This window comes from Anabrus simplex, chromosome 4 (genome assembly GCF_040414725.1).
Source record: "Anabrus simplex isolate iqAnaSimp1 chromosome 4, ASM4041472v1, whole genome shotgun sequence".
Lineage (NCBI taxonomy): Eukaryota > Metazoa > Arthropoda > Insecta > Orthoptera > Tettigoniidae > Anabrus > Anabrus simplex.
This window is the reverse complement of record NC_090268.1, coordinates 433,879,628-433,895,281: the sequence shown is the minus strand read 5'-3', so window position 1 is coordinate 433,895,281 and position 15,654 is coordinate 433,879,628. Positions and strand designations below refer to the sequence as shown.

Genomic DNA, 15,654 nt, shown 5'->3' with positions numbered 1-15,654 from the left:
TCTCCACCTTATCAATACGAGTTTATTTTACATTACAAATATTCAAGACTAGTTTCGACCCCTATGGGGTCATCCTCAGTTGACAATTGTAAATTGTTCATAAAAACATCACATAGTAAAAGTTAGACTAGTTTAGGCTGATCATTAATGTTTAGTGTGTTTAGTACATGACTAGTGTGCATTGTTCATAAAGACACATATTACCTTAACGCTCCTACTATCCAATTTTTAAGTTATATAGTATGGAACACAGATATGTTTGTGTAACTCAACAGTGACAAGTTCAAATATTTACAGAATTGGCTGTTGATTAGTCACATGATATAATAGAACACAGGCTTGAGCATTTTTGATTTAAGTATCAGTGCAATATCTTGCTTTTGTACATACTAGAAGCTAAATTCATTTTGTAAAGTCATTACATACTGATTGAAACTTACTGTGAGGTTAAAATTGAGTAAAAATATATGCTAATGTGGACATTAAAATATTGTTAAAATGGGCATATAATCAAAAACAGTGGTATGTATGCCACACATGTCTAGTATAAAAACTCATTACACTGGTGCTGTTAGTGTGCAGTACAGCATATACACTGATTTGGAATAAATGGATTTGTATATATATCGTTCCAACAAAGTGGATCCATAAAAATATAAGATGTATAGGTAATTAGTATTATAATGATCCACTGCAAATTAGGTAATGCTGTTGTTTATCTGAAGATCTATTGGCAGCTACAGATGTTAAAGTTATTAAAAATGTTAATGGAGCATGTTTTCTTCCGTAGACGCGATGTATAAGATTGGTGGCATTAGTCAAATATGATGAAAGTTATGCGTCTTGGTGCGTCTACGGAAGAAAACATGCTCCATTAACATTTTTAATAACTTTAACATCTGTAGCTGCCAATAGATCTTCAGATAAACAACAGCATTACCTAATTTGCAGTGGATCATTATAATACTAATTACCTATACATCTTATATTTTTATGGATCCACTTTGTTGGAACGATATATATACAAATCCATTTATTTCAAATCAGTGTATATGCTGTACTGCACACTAACAGCACCAGTGTAATGAGTTTTTATACTAGACATGTGTGGCATACATACCACTGTTTTTGATTATATGCCCATTTTAACAATATTTTAATGTCCACATTAGCATATATTTTTACTCAATTTTAACCTCACACTAAGTTTCAATCAGTATGTAATGACTTTACAAAATGAATTTAGCTTCTAGTATGTACAAAAGCAAGATATTGCACTGATACTTAAATCAAAAATGCTCAAGCCTGTGTTCTATTATATCATGTGACTAATCAACAGCCAATTCTGTAAATATTTGAACTTGTCACTGTTGAGTTACACAAACATATCTGTGTTCCATACTATATAACTTAAAAATTGGATAGTAGTAGCGTTAAGGTAATATGTGTCTTTATGAACAATGCACACTAGTCATGTACTAAACACACTAAACATTAATGATCAGCCTAAACTAGTCTAACTTTTACTATGTGATGTTTTTATGAACAATTTACAATTGTCAACTGAGGATGACCCCATAGGGGTCGAAACTAGTCTTGAATATTTGTAATGTAAAATAAACTCGTATTGATAAGGTGGAGAATTGTATATATATTGTTTTTATGTAAAGTAATATCCATCAATACGGAAATGAAACTTATAAACAATACTACGGGATTATCGAGAAGGTTGTCAACCTATCTAATTATAATTAAGAACTAACATGAGGAGCCATAAGCCCTCAAGAGGTGAGGAAAGAATGGAAGTCAAAGTAAAAACAGACCATTTCCTGTGTAAACACCAATGGTTCTGGACTGCTTTAGGGTAGGGCCTGGACAAGACCATCGGTCTGGATTGGTTAGGGTAGGGGGTGGACAAGACCAGTGACTTGGGGTCAAGCATAGGGGGTCTGAGGGCATAAGCCCCAAGGTTAGAGCTGCGAAGCGACCTTAGGCCTCAATAGTTTCCGCTGTGCAAACACCCTTGGTCTGCACTGATTAGGGTAGGGTTAGGGTGATAGCAACGCATTCTAAATGCCCACCACAATAGTGCAGGTCTATATGCCTACTAGTTCAGCAGATGATGAAGAAATCGAAAGAATATATGAGGAGATAGAAGATTTAATACAATATGTAAAAGGTGACGAGAATCTAATTGTGATGGGAGACTGGAATGCAGTGGTAGGCCAAGGAAGAGAAGGTAGTACAGTAGGAGAATTTGGATTGGGACGAAGGAACGAAAGAGGAAGTCGTCTGGTTGAATTCTGCACTGATCATAATTTAGTCCTTGCCAATACTTGGTTCAAACACCACACACGACGGCTGTATACGTGGACGAGACCTGGAGACACTGGAAGGTATCAAATAGACTTCATTATGATTAGGCAGAGATTCAGAAACCAGGTGTTGGATTGCAAAACTTTCCCAGGAGCAGACGTGGACTCTGACCACAACTTGTTGGTCATGAAATGCCATCTGAAGTTGAAGAAATTGAAGAAAGGAAAGAATGCAAAAAGATGGGATCTAGACAAGTTGAAAGAAAAGAATGTGAGGGATTGTTTCAAGGAACATGTTGCACAAGGACTAAATGAAAAGGCTGAAGGAAACACTATAGAGGAAGAGTGGAGAGTCATGAAAAATGAAGTCAGTAGGGCTGCTGAAGAAATGTTAGGAAGGAAGAAAAGATCAACTAAGAATCAGTGGATAACTCAGGAGATACTAGACCTGATTGATGAACGACGAAAATACAAGAATGCTAGAAATGAAGAGAGCAGAAAAGAATACAGGCGATTAAAGAATGAAGTGGATAGAAAGTGCAAGGCAGCTAAGGAAGAATGGCTGAAGGAGAAATGCAAGGATGTCGAAGGCTGTATGGTCCTGGGAAAGGTAGATGCTGCATACAGGAAAATCAAGGAAACCTTTGGAGAAAGGAAATCTAGGTGTATGAATATTAAGAGCTCAGATGGAAAACCACTCGTACGCAAAGGAGACAAAGCAGAAAGATGGCAGGAGCATATCCAACAGTTGTATCAAGGTAAAGATGTAGATAATTTGGTTCTGGAACATGAAGAGGCTGTTGATGCTGATGAAAAGGGAGACCCAATTTTGAGGTCAGAGTTTGACAGAGCTGTGAGTGACCTCAATAGGAACAAGGCACCTGGAATTGATGACATTCCCTCTGAATTACTGACTGCCTTAGGAGAAACCAGCATGGCAAGGTTATTTCATTTAGTCTGCAAGATGTATGAGACAGGAGAAGTCCCATCCGATTTTCAGCAGAATGTTGTTATACCTATTCCCAAGAAAGCCGGTGCTGACAGGTGTGAAAACTACCGCACCATTAGTTTAGTATCTCATGCCTGCAAAATTTTAACACGTATTATTTACAGAAGAATGGAAAAACAAGTTGAAGCTGAGTTGGGAGAAGATCAATTTGGCTTCAGAAGAAATGTAGGAACACGTGAAGCTATCCTGACTTTACGTCTGATCTTAGAGGATCGAATCAAGAAGGACAAGCCCACGTACATGGCATTCGTAGATCTAGAAAAGGCATTCGATAATGTTGATTGGACCAAGCTATTTATGATTCTGAAGATGATAGGGATCAGATACCGAGAACGAAGAATTATCTACAATCTGTATAAAAATCAGTCTGCAGTGATAAGAATCGAGGGCTTTGAAAAAGAAGCAGCAATCCAGAAAGGAGTGAGGCAAGGCTGCAGTTTGTCCCCTCTCCTTTTCAATGTTTACATAGAACAGGCAGTAAAGGAAATCAAAGAGAAATTTGGAAAGGGAATCACAGTCCAAGGAGAGGAAATCAAAACCTTGAGATTTGCCGATGATATTGTTATTTTATCTGAGACTGCAGAAGATCTCGAGAAGTTGCTGAATGGTATGGATGAAGTCTTGGGTAAGGAGTACAAGATGAAAATAAATAAGTCCAAAACAAAAGTAATGGAGTGCAGTCGAACGAAGGCAGGTGATGCAGGAAATATTAGATTAGGAAATGAAGTCTTAAAGGAAGTAGATGAATATTGTTACTTGGGTAGTAAAATAACTAACGATGGCAGAAGTAAGGAGGACATAAAATGCAGACTAGCACAAGCAAGGAAGAGCTTTCTTAAGAAAAGAAATTTGCTCACTTCAAACATTGATATCGGAATTAGAAAGATGTTTTTGAAGACTTTTGTGTGGAGCGTGGCATTGTATGGAAGTGAAACATGGACGATAACTGGCTCAGAAAGAAAGCGAATAGAAGCTTTTGAAATGTGGTGTTACAGAAGAATGCTGAAGGTGAGATGGATAGATCGAATCACGAATGAAGAGATACTGAATCGAATTGGTGAGAGGAGATCGATTTGGCTAAATTTGACGAGAAGAAGAGATAGAATGATAGGACACATCTTAAGACACCCAGGACTTGTTAGTTGGTTTTTGAAGGAAGTGTAGGGGGTAAGAACGGTAGGGGTAGACCAAGATATGAATATGACAAGCAGATTAGAGCAGATGTAGGATGCAATAGTTACGTAGAAATGAAAAGGTTAGCACAGGATAGGGTGGCATGGAGGGCTGCATCAAACCAGTCTATGGACTGATGACTCAAACAACAAGATCAGACGTAAAGTCAGGATTGCTTCACGTGTTCCTACATGTCTTCTGAAGCCAAATTGATCTCCCCCAAGTCAGCTTCAACTTGTTTTTCCATTCTTCTGTAAATAATACGTGTTAAAATTTTGCAGGCATGAGATACTAAACTAATCGTGCGGTAGTTTTCACACCTGTCAGCACCGGCTTTCTTGGGAATAGGTATAACAACATTCTGCCGAAAATCGGATGGGACTTCTCCTGTCTCATACATCTTGCACACTAAATGAAATAACCTTACGATGCTGGTTTCTCCTAAGGCAGTCAGTAATTCAGAGGGAATATCATCAATTCCAGGTGCCTTGTTCCTATTTAGGTCACTCACAGCTCTGTCAAACTGACCTCAAAATTGGGTCTCCCATTTCATCAGCATCAACAGCCTCTTCATGTTCCAGAACCAAATTATCTACATCGTTACCTTGATACAACTGTTGGATATGCTCCTGTCATCTTTCTGCTTTGTTTTCTTTCCCTAGAAGTGGCTTTCCATATGAGCTCTTAATATTCATGCACCTAGATTTCCTTTCACCAAAGGTTTCCTTGATTTTCCTGTACGCAGCATCTACCTTTCCCAGGACCATACAGCCTTCGACATCCTTGCACTTCAGCCATTCTTCCTTACCTACCTTGCACTTTCTATCCACTTCATTCTTTAATCGCCTGTATTCTTTTCTGCCCTCTTCATTTCTAGCATTCTTGTATTTTCGTCATTCATCAATCAGGTCTAGTATCTCCCGAGTTATCCATCGATTCTGAGTTTATCTTTTCTTCCTTCCTAACATTTCTTCAGCAGCCCTGCTAACTTCATTTTTCATGACTATCAACTCTTCCTCTATTGTGTTTCCTTCAGCCTTTTCATTCAGTCCTTTTTCAGCATCTTCCTTGAAACAATCCCTCACACTCTTTTCTTTCAACTTGTCTAGATCCCATCTTTTTGCATTCTTTCCTTTCTTCAATTTCTTCAGCTTCAGATGGCATTTCATGACCAACAAGTTGTGGTCAGAGTCTACGTCTGCTCCTGGGAAAGTTTTCCAATCCAACACCTGGTTTCTGAATCTCTGCCTAACCATAACGAAGTCTATTTGATACCTTCCAGTGTCTCCAGGCCTCGTCCACGTATACAGCCGTCGTTTGTGGTGTTTGAACCAAGTATTGGCAGACTAAATTATGATCAGTGCAGAAATCAACCAGCCAACTTCCTCTTTCGTTCCTCTGTCTCAATTCAAATTCTCCTACTGTATTACCTTCTCTTCCTTGGCCTACCACTGCATTCCAGTCTCCCATCACAATTAGATTCTTGTCACCTTTTACATATTGTATTAAATCTTCTATCTCTTCATATGTTCTTTCGATTTCCTCATCATCCGCTGAGCTAGTAGGCATATAAACCTGCACTATTGTGGTGGGCATTGGTTTGGTGTCTATCTTGACGACAATAATTCTTTCATTATGCTGGTCGTAGTAGCTTAGCCGCTGCCCTATTTTCTTATTCATTATTAAACCAACCCCTGCATTTCCTCTGTTTGATTTTGTGTTGAAAATTCGGTAGTTGCCTGACCAAAAATCCTGTTTTTCCTGCCAACGTACTTCACTTACACCAACTACATCTAACTTTAGTCTATCCATCTCCCTTTTCAGATTCTGTAATCTACCACAACGATTCAAACTTCTAACATTCCACGCTCCGACTCGCAGAATGTCAGTATCCATCTTCCTGATGATCGCCCCCTCTCGTGTAGTCCCCACCCGGAGATCCGAATGGAGGACTAGTTTACCTCCGGAATATTTTACCCGGGAGGAAGCCATCATCAGTACATCATTCATACAGAGAGAGCTGCATGTCCTCGGGAGTTAGTTACGGCTGTAGTTTCCCGTTGCTTTCAGCCGTGTAGCAGTATCAACACAGCTAAGCCGTGTTGAGTATTACTACAAGGCCGTATCAGTCAATCATCTAGACTGCCGCCCTTGCAACTACTGAAAGGCTGCAGTTTATGAAAGTAAATGAAGTAAATGGACTTCTGGGGGACAGGGTGGTGAATTGTCAGGACATTGCATCGAACACATCTCTCCTCTAAAAGGAATATCACTGGGTGAGTTGGCAGTGTGGTTTAGAAGCGCGCAGCTGTGCGCTCGCATCCGGGAGATAGTGGGTTCGAACCCCACTGTCGGCAGCCCTGAGGATGGTTTTCCGTGGTTTCCCATTTTCACACCAGGCAAATGCTGGGGCTGTACCTTAATTAAGGCCACGGCTGCTTCCTTCCCATTCCTAGGCCTTTCCTGTCCCATCGTCGCCATAAGACCTATCTGTGTCGGTGCGACGCAAAGCAACTAGCAAAAAGAAAAGGAATATCCATAAAATCTACTTCCTAATAATGCTACTAAGGTTGGTGTGCACGGACAGTAATTTTACCAAAAAACGACCAAACTCAACTTACATGAGATATTTGCCACCATTTCCACTGATAAGTGATTTTTAAAACACAGTGTCATGATGTGAATAGAAGTAATGAATAAATTAAATTACATTCATAATCCTATCTGGATTTAATTATAAGGAAATTAAAAAAATGATTTCTGAAGCTTTCCTTTTCATGGATTTATGTCACTTTGGCAATAGGCTAAGCTCTTCAACTGTGCTACAATGACAGTTGATGGTAGAAAAAGTTCATGGTTCAAGGTACTTAAAGGGGTTAGACAAGGATGTAATCCTTCACTGTTTTTCATAGTTCACAACTATCATCTACTGAAAGGTATGAAGTGGCAGAGAAGTATTCAGTTAAATGGAAATATAATGAAATGGTGTGGCTTTTTGTGCGGGGAGTGTCCGAGGACATGTTTGGCCCGTCAGGTGTATCTTTTGATTTGACGCCCATAGGCAACCGCGCGTCATGAAGACTATGAAATGATTATGATACGCCCAGCCCCCGTACCAGCGAAATTAACCAGTGATGGTTAAAATTCCCGACCCTGCCCGGAATCAAACCCGGGACACCTGTGACCAAGGGCCAGCACACTAACCCTTTAGCCATGGAGCCGGACGATGGAAATATAGTAAGCAATTTGGAACAGGTACTTATTTAGGATGTGCATTCTTCCAGAATGGTAATATAGTATCATATACAGCAAAACTTGAGGCTCGTACAGGTACAACTTTTTATAACCCTCACCAGCGCAAGAACCGCTGTTTAATGTTCATTTGTCATTGGGAATGGCGACTGGTAGCAACTGATGTGACAATTAGTTCCTCGTGTCAACTTCACTTAGTTCCTAATACCAACTTTGGTCGGGCTGTTTAATTTATTCGTGGTTAGTTGCTATGGTCATAAATTCTTCATTGCTATGGCAATCAACAAGGTATTGCTAAACATGGATATTGTTCCGTGCAGAGTGTTATGTCAAAATGACTGATTTTAATGATTTCAAGAGTAAGTTTGAAGATTCGTTGTAGTTTTATGTTAATAACAGCCTGATAACTAGGGAAAAGAATTGTGAGAAATATGGGCATAGCAGCAAACTTAGTGTTCAGCAAGGAAAAAAATTATTCTTTAGATACTTTCCAGTAAGGTATGCTAAATTTTTGTATAAATCTTCCTTCCTTCCCTCCTCCTATGTATGTTAAACTTTGTTTATGTGTATGAAATAATTTTTCAGCATTCGTCTACCCTGGACCATTAGTGTTACTTTTCAGATAAAATATGGCTAGCTATGGAACAATCACTGATGTTTTCATTCCTCCTGTAAAAAAAAGATATAATTACTTAATTTCCCTCGTATCAATTATAAGATAAGACTGACATCAGCGCAATCTATACTTTACCGTGGTCAAATATTACGATAAACAGCACGCTTGCTTTCCCCTGGACGAAACATTATGGACCATTAATTTTTAAAATGTTGTTATTATAATTTATCCAGCCTGGCTAGTCAGAAAATCATTTAACTGGATGGGTTAGGTCCAGCTAGTGACAAAACCATTGGTCTGGATAGGTTAGGCCCGACTAGTGACCAAACCATTGTTCTGAAGTGCTTAGGTCAGGCTAGTGGTAAACCCATTGAACTGTGGTCAAGCAAAGGGGGGAGAGCCGCAAAGCGGCTTTAGGCCTGCTGACATCAGCGCAATATACACCTTACCGAGTCCAGTTTCACGTTACCGTCAGATCTGGACCAGTTACAAATGCTACTGCTTCTCTTGTACACATAATTCTGTTTCCATTATTTGGGTCGTATGAATTCCAAGAGCGACAACCGCGCAATCTATGCTTTACAATGGCGAGATCCGTAATTAATTCACCGCTACCTCTGAACCATTTAAACATGTTATTATTTGTCTTTATCAATGATATTAAATCACGAATGGCTGTATTCCAAGAGTGACAACAGTGTAATGGCGAGATCTGTAATTATTGTATCGCCACCACTCAATTATTTAAACATGTTATTTGTCTTTGTTATTCGTATTAAATCATGGGAATTATGGGAGTGACGTTTCATAGGGCAAATATTAAGCCAATGGCAGAGTCCATTCGTCCCACCGTCAGCCATGATTATTATGTTATCCTGGTGAGGGTTATAAAAAGTTTTACCTCTAAAAATAATGGTGTGGCGTGATTGTGGTTTATTGACATAAGATTGTTGGTCCATTCTTCTTTGATTTCTCAGGCACTGAGAAAAGTGCCAGTGTATGTTGAATGATGAAATGGTACCAGAACTTGATGTATCAGGTGGTTATCTAGAGTGATTTAAGCAAGTCAGGGTCGCAACTCATTATGCAACATTTGTATGCCACTGGTTGGATGACATGTTCCCCAGACGCTTGATTGGGAGAATAGGCAGCACAGTCGTCTGACCTGAACGCCAAGGGCTTAACCTTATGGGAAATTTTTAAAGCTCATGTTTATGCTACAAAACTATGGGAAGTGGATCGTCTCCAGGAAATGATAACAGCCATAGCAATAGCAGCAGAACATGTTCTGCAGTTAGGGTTTGTGCTGTTGGGTGTTCTATGTTTGTATTAACTGCCCACTGTCCTATTTTAAGGACAGAAGACATACCCACCAGCTTTTACTACTGCCTAAGCTGCAGGCAAGAATTGGTGCTATTTGTTTTGTTGGTAGCACACTAAAGATATAAACTGTCATTTGTTTTGGTTTCAAGCAGTTTAAAAAAAGTTTCTGTACATTGTTGATAGCTTTATAACAACCAGACTTTGGCATCATGGAAAAGCTCCTGCCCCGGAAGAATGAAAGTTAAGTTACACAGTACTTTTTGTTGATATTTATAATCCAATTGGTGTGATATGTTGGTCAAGGTACAAGTAATAAATATATGAACTCTCCGTTTTTGGTGGTGAATAATTGGCTATATGATTTTTATTTATATTTGAGTGTTCTCTTTATAGGATAGTGGGCATGAGGGGTACTAATTATATAGTTTGTTTCTCCTCTACTCCAACTTGTCTCTGAAGGAGATTTGGTTTATTTTGGGGGAAGAAACAGACTGCAATGTGGCATCTGCTGCTGTGTTACCACCTAGTTCCATGGATGACTTCGTTACTGATGAGGAATCCGGTGAAGAGAACGGTTTGAACGTGAATCATCTTCCCGGATCACAGTTACGTGCTGATGCTGAAATGATATATCATGAACAAGATGATGTAGTAGATGAAGTTGTAAATAACAATTCCAACTTAGACATTACTGAGGAAAACCACCAGAAATTGACTGTTTTCTAAAACTGCATACATGTAGACAAAACATGACTTGGAAATTGAAAACTTTGAATGGCCTAGTTTGGATTTTGTTCCTAATAACTCACTCCGTTTCAAACGTTCTCATCTTTGTTTGATGACTGTAGAACAACCAGAAATTTTCAATTTGTATAATTGTGGAATGGGGGGCGTTGATAGATCTTACCAAAACTTCAGTCTCTATCACCTTTCAGTTCGAGGAAAAAAATGGTACTTTCCTCTTTTCACGCACTCTATTGACGTGTGCGAGCAGAATGCTTGGCTGATCCACAACTGAACAGACGTAAATTGGATCATCTGACTTTTCAAAGAAGAGTGGCTGTTGTTCTCTTGCAATCCAGTGAACGAAAAACGGCAAAAAACGCAGTCGTCCATCACCGCTAGAAAAGGCTGATCCTGATATGACCGCGTAGATAACATCATTGAATCCCAAGGGAAGCAAACAAGGTGCAGGGTATGCCACAAAAAGAGTCCATGAGGTGCAAAAAACTGCAACATAACGCCACATGTGAAGTGTTTTGAGAAGTACTACCATGCCGTGTAGAAACACCAAGGTCCTTTGAAGTCTTACATTTTACTGTATCCCCTTCAGTTCAAACTCCAACAATTCATTCTGTAATCAGACTGCTTGTATAAGATTGGAATTAAGAATAATATAACATTAGAATGACATACACATTTTGCTTACAGTATTATCATACCCCTTTTGTCCACTGTCCCTTTCATAGGACACCCCCTCCTGTCCAGGCAACGTACCTGATCCTGAAATACTTAACACTGAATCAGCATACAACCTATAGGTCAGTTATATACCATTAATTTTCAAATTCAAGCAAAAAAAATTTTGGGCAGATCTGGGTTTCAAGCCACCCTGGGCTATATAGGCCCTACTGTACGCGCAATTTTTAGTGATAGATTTTTGTACTGGGTTGAGGAGTAAGGAGGGAGCACTGCCGGTTCCAGTAATACTGCCAACTGAATGGAAATGAAATCTGAATTGAATCGATAATATGATCGATCGATATGAATTTTCTAAACCTTTATTATCTTACGCCAACAACTGTGTCACACACATAATAGGCTATATAATACTATATAACAGTTCTCGATGAATTCTATAGTTTGGGTTTGCTGTGTAAACAACAACAGTACGAGTACGTAAAGTGTACGCCAGATGTCGCGCAGCGATCATAAGCGTTTCTTAGTTTGTGTTTCAAAGGTTGCCAATACGAATCTCGAAGATAACTGAAGTCGACCGATTCAGCACTACGGTGTAAATCTATCGCTAAAAAGTGCGCAGCTAGTACTGTAGACCTATATCATCGTGTGCCTTTCAGTCTCTATATAGGTAAACAACTGTTAATGGTGTGTGGTTGTTATAATAATTGTCGAAAATATTTTGAACTAAAAATGATCTGTACATGTTCTTAACCCTAGAATGGTAACAATACGCCTCATAGACGTACACGCAAATTTAAATGCCCGCCAAAGCGAGTGACCTTGACAGGGCATCGCTACACTCCAGCAGTGCTCCAGAACTGGAAAAAATCCAAAGAAAAGCAGCTCGATTTGTTCTGGGTGATTTCCGACAAAAGAGTACCGTTACAAAAATGTTGCAATGTTTGGGTTGGGAAGAATTGAGAGAAAGAAGAAGAGCTGCTCGACGAAATGGTATGTTCTGAGCTGTCAGCGGAGAGATGGCGTGGAATGACATTAGTAGACGAATAGGTTTGAATGGCGTCTATAAAAGTAGGAAAGATCACAATATGAAGATAAAGTTGGAATTCAAGAGGACAAACTGGGGCAAATATTCATTTATAGGAAGGGGAGTTAGGGATTGGAATAACTTACCAAGGGAGATGTTCAATAAATTTCCAATTTCTTTGAAATCATTTAGGAAAAGGCTAGGGTGCAACAGATAGGGAATCTGCCACCTGGGCAACTGCCCTAAATGCAGATCAGTATGATTGATCGATTGCTTCAAACAGCCCCCCCCCCCCCAACGTGTGTCAGTCACGTCCCAGCCGTGTTCCTCTCCACGTTCGGTGAGTAATAATCCCTCTTACGTAATGTAGTGCACCTGAGAGGCGCATAGTTACCATCAATTGGTGTGATTATTTCTAGTTTATATCATGAGTTTTTATCAAATTTGTTGTAGGTTATTTTTCTTTTACTTGAGTTACTTCTGGAACAAGAATTTACTTCCAACAAGCTAGTAAGACTGTCTTGAGAGTCTAGGTTTTTTTTTTTTACTTGTGTTTATTTTTATGTACCACTTGTGCCTTGTATATCTTGTGTTGGAAATAGAATAATTAATTCAAGTTTCAGAAAGAAAATATAATTGAATTCACCTCTATACTTAGTGATGTAGTTAACATGAAGAACGTTGGAGAAAAGAAAGATAGGAGACAGTACAGACGTTGTTTTGCGCCGTGTACGCCTTGGAAGATTATAGTTGCCAATAAGCATTAAATTTCCTTGTTACCATTCTAGAGTTTAATAAAATGAATCAATATGAAAAGAAAAGCAAACACTGAAAACAGAGTAATTTCTGAAATGAGCGGTATGAACCAGTAACAAACCAAAACATCTTGCAACAATAAGTTTGTTTTAAATCTGAAGGTATTTAATCCAAGGTGCACAGAATTAGACATGATACTGTATAGGCTATTGGGCTTATGCTATGTCAAGAAAACAAGGTGATGCACAGAATTAGATCAGTGGTACAACAGTACTATTTTAGTCTTTAATCCCTACAAACAACCTGATGCAACAATGGCCCTAAGCTCTATCAATAATCCTCATGCCAGCATTACTGACTACTCTACAAGTCTTAACTGGCATAATCAAGACTGCCACAAATTACTGTTACATCTTAATTCAGAGACAGTGGTAGTATAAATTCCAATCCTCTCACAAGATGGTTTCCTAATATGCCTCTCTCCTTAACTTCTCAGCCTTATATGTATATATACAAAACTTGCAGCCAGAAGGCTGATTGGACCATCAAGCACTCCACTAACAGGTGTCATAGAAAACCTTGGTATTACTGAAGAGTAATAGGGAAATTAGACATAAGATAGTTTTCACATTGGTTTCTTCACCAAAACAGATGGTGCTATTAGAATTTTTAGTACAACCCCAATAAATGACATTATGTCTTATTCTCTGTTACATTTTTTATAAAAACTTAAATAAAAGTCATGGTATAGGTTCGCCTACCTTATTTTATCGTGTTGGAACTAACTACAGATAAGTCTTTTCTATTTCACAAAGTGTCCGACAGTCCTTAATTGGACCATCAGCTCACATCTCAAAAAATTAAATAAATCAATTTCACATAAAACTCAGGAGCAATCCGAAGAAAAGTGCATAGAATAATGATTAAAAGAGATGTCGGACGGTCTTTCTGGAACATTACGATAAAATTATTCGTAAGGTAAGACAGAATGATCAACCTCAAAAGACTACATCACGCACGAGACCGTACGAACTTACAAGAAATCGTGAGGTTTCTTACGGCTACTCTCCGTATAATGGCGATAGAATTCAGTGAATTGTTAACCAATTAAATGAAATTGCTTACGGGTGGACATAGGTATCGAAATCATTACATGACGAACACACATAAATAGACCAATATTTATATGTTCCACCACAAAATACCCACCCATCCAAGGAGATACACCAGAACCTTAGAAACAAACATTATATACACCTACAGGAAAAATGTTCAATGCACTAAAATATAAAATGTATAACAATTACGTACGTCTATTGATTCTTGAAACTAAGTATATTTTGCACAGATAAAATCCACTCATCTATACACATCGGTGCTCATTTTCTCGACACATAACTCTCAATCACTACAATCACAATGCAATTCTCTGTCAAAGCACCCAAGAGGAACACATAAGTCAAGACATGGAACATTGATTCAACTATGTGTAGATACTGAGATGACTATCCCCCCTAGCGAGTTGAAATTAGTTCTATGCATTGCCGAAGATGGCAGCATCGCATAGAGAATGCACGAGTCATGCTCATCTTGCAGATGTTATCAATTGCGTAACGCTATATTACTGTCCTCTACCTGCAAGCCAACATTTCTAAGAATGTTGTGGCTCCGGGCGACAAATTTCGGAGTAGTTTCTAATGGCTCTATAATAATAATTTATTTATAGTAGCTAATAGCCATACTAGACATCCAAATCTAATAAAGAAATAAATAGTAGTGTAAACCATACAGTTATTGGCCACTTAAGGATAATATGAAGTTTGTTATTCAATAAAATTCATGAATGGCAGCAAATATTTTTTGAAACAGATTTTTGGCATTGTTATTTCTATCTAATACAATAAAGACTAAGGCACTTGTGATAAAATAATATTACAAATTTACACATTAAATTATTTGTAAGTGTGTAAGAATGTATAGTTATCGGCCACTTCTGACAGTAAATGTCCACATGTGGTACAGTAATTGACCACTCCATATTTCTACTAATAACGTTGTATCATGGGTTTACTGAACAATCTATAAACTCCTATATTACAGTGTATCATACTTTTCTTGGAACAAAGTGTTAAATTCTACGTTTTACTAGGTTATATAGTTCACCTACATCTTCATCATCATCATTATCAATTTCACTGCCCGATTTCACATTGAAGCAGAAATGGCACAGGAACCCATCCTCTTCCTCAGCCAGGGGAATATGCTTTTTGCGGTTGTTAGGTACACATTTTTCGTGAAACGAACTGCGACAATCCTCACAACGAATTTTCCTCCCATTTTTAACCTTGCTATGGCAGATGCAACACCTTTCTTAAATAATTTCTTTTTAATTGTGCATCTGTAGTTTTCCTTTCATTCCTTTTCACCTTTCAGTTCTGCACGTTTACTTTTCAGTTGTTCTTTCTCTTCCTCTTTCTTTCCATATTCGGAGCAAGTTTGATTAATGAGGTAGTCGTGCTGGTTGAACACTTTTCCTCCCCTCCTGTGTACATTCTCTTGCTTGCGACATTGCTAGTTTCTGCTCTTATTTGGCTATTCTCAAACATGTCTTGATATTTTTTTCGATGTCACAGCAAATGGCTGTCTGCCTGTGATCTTCTTTCCTTTACTCTTAGGAGTTTCAGGCCAAACAAGAATTTCCTCTATATGGTCTAAATGGGCTCTTTTGATTACTGAGGTACTCGTGCTGGTTGAACACTTTTCC

At 38.5% G+C, this 15,654-nt stretch overlaps 1 protein-coding gene across 1 annotated transcript in view; it reads right to left on the bottom strand.

Moving 5' to 3' along the window:
• LOC136872061 (E3 ubiquitin-protein ligase Topors) overlaps positions 1-14,351 on the bottom strand; it is a 173,593-nt gene extending 159,242 nt beyond the window's left edge. The window contains exon 1 of the mRNA XM_067145918.2: positions 14,202-14,351. The gene's annotated coding sequence lies outside the window, so the exon portion shown is untranslated. The remainder of the gene's footprint in view (positions 1-14,201) is intronic.
• Positions 14,352-15,654: the final 1,303 nt, after the last annotated feature.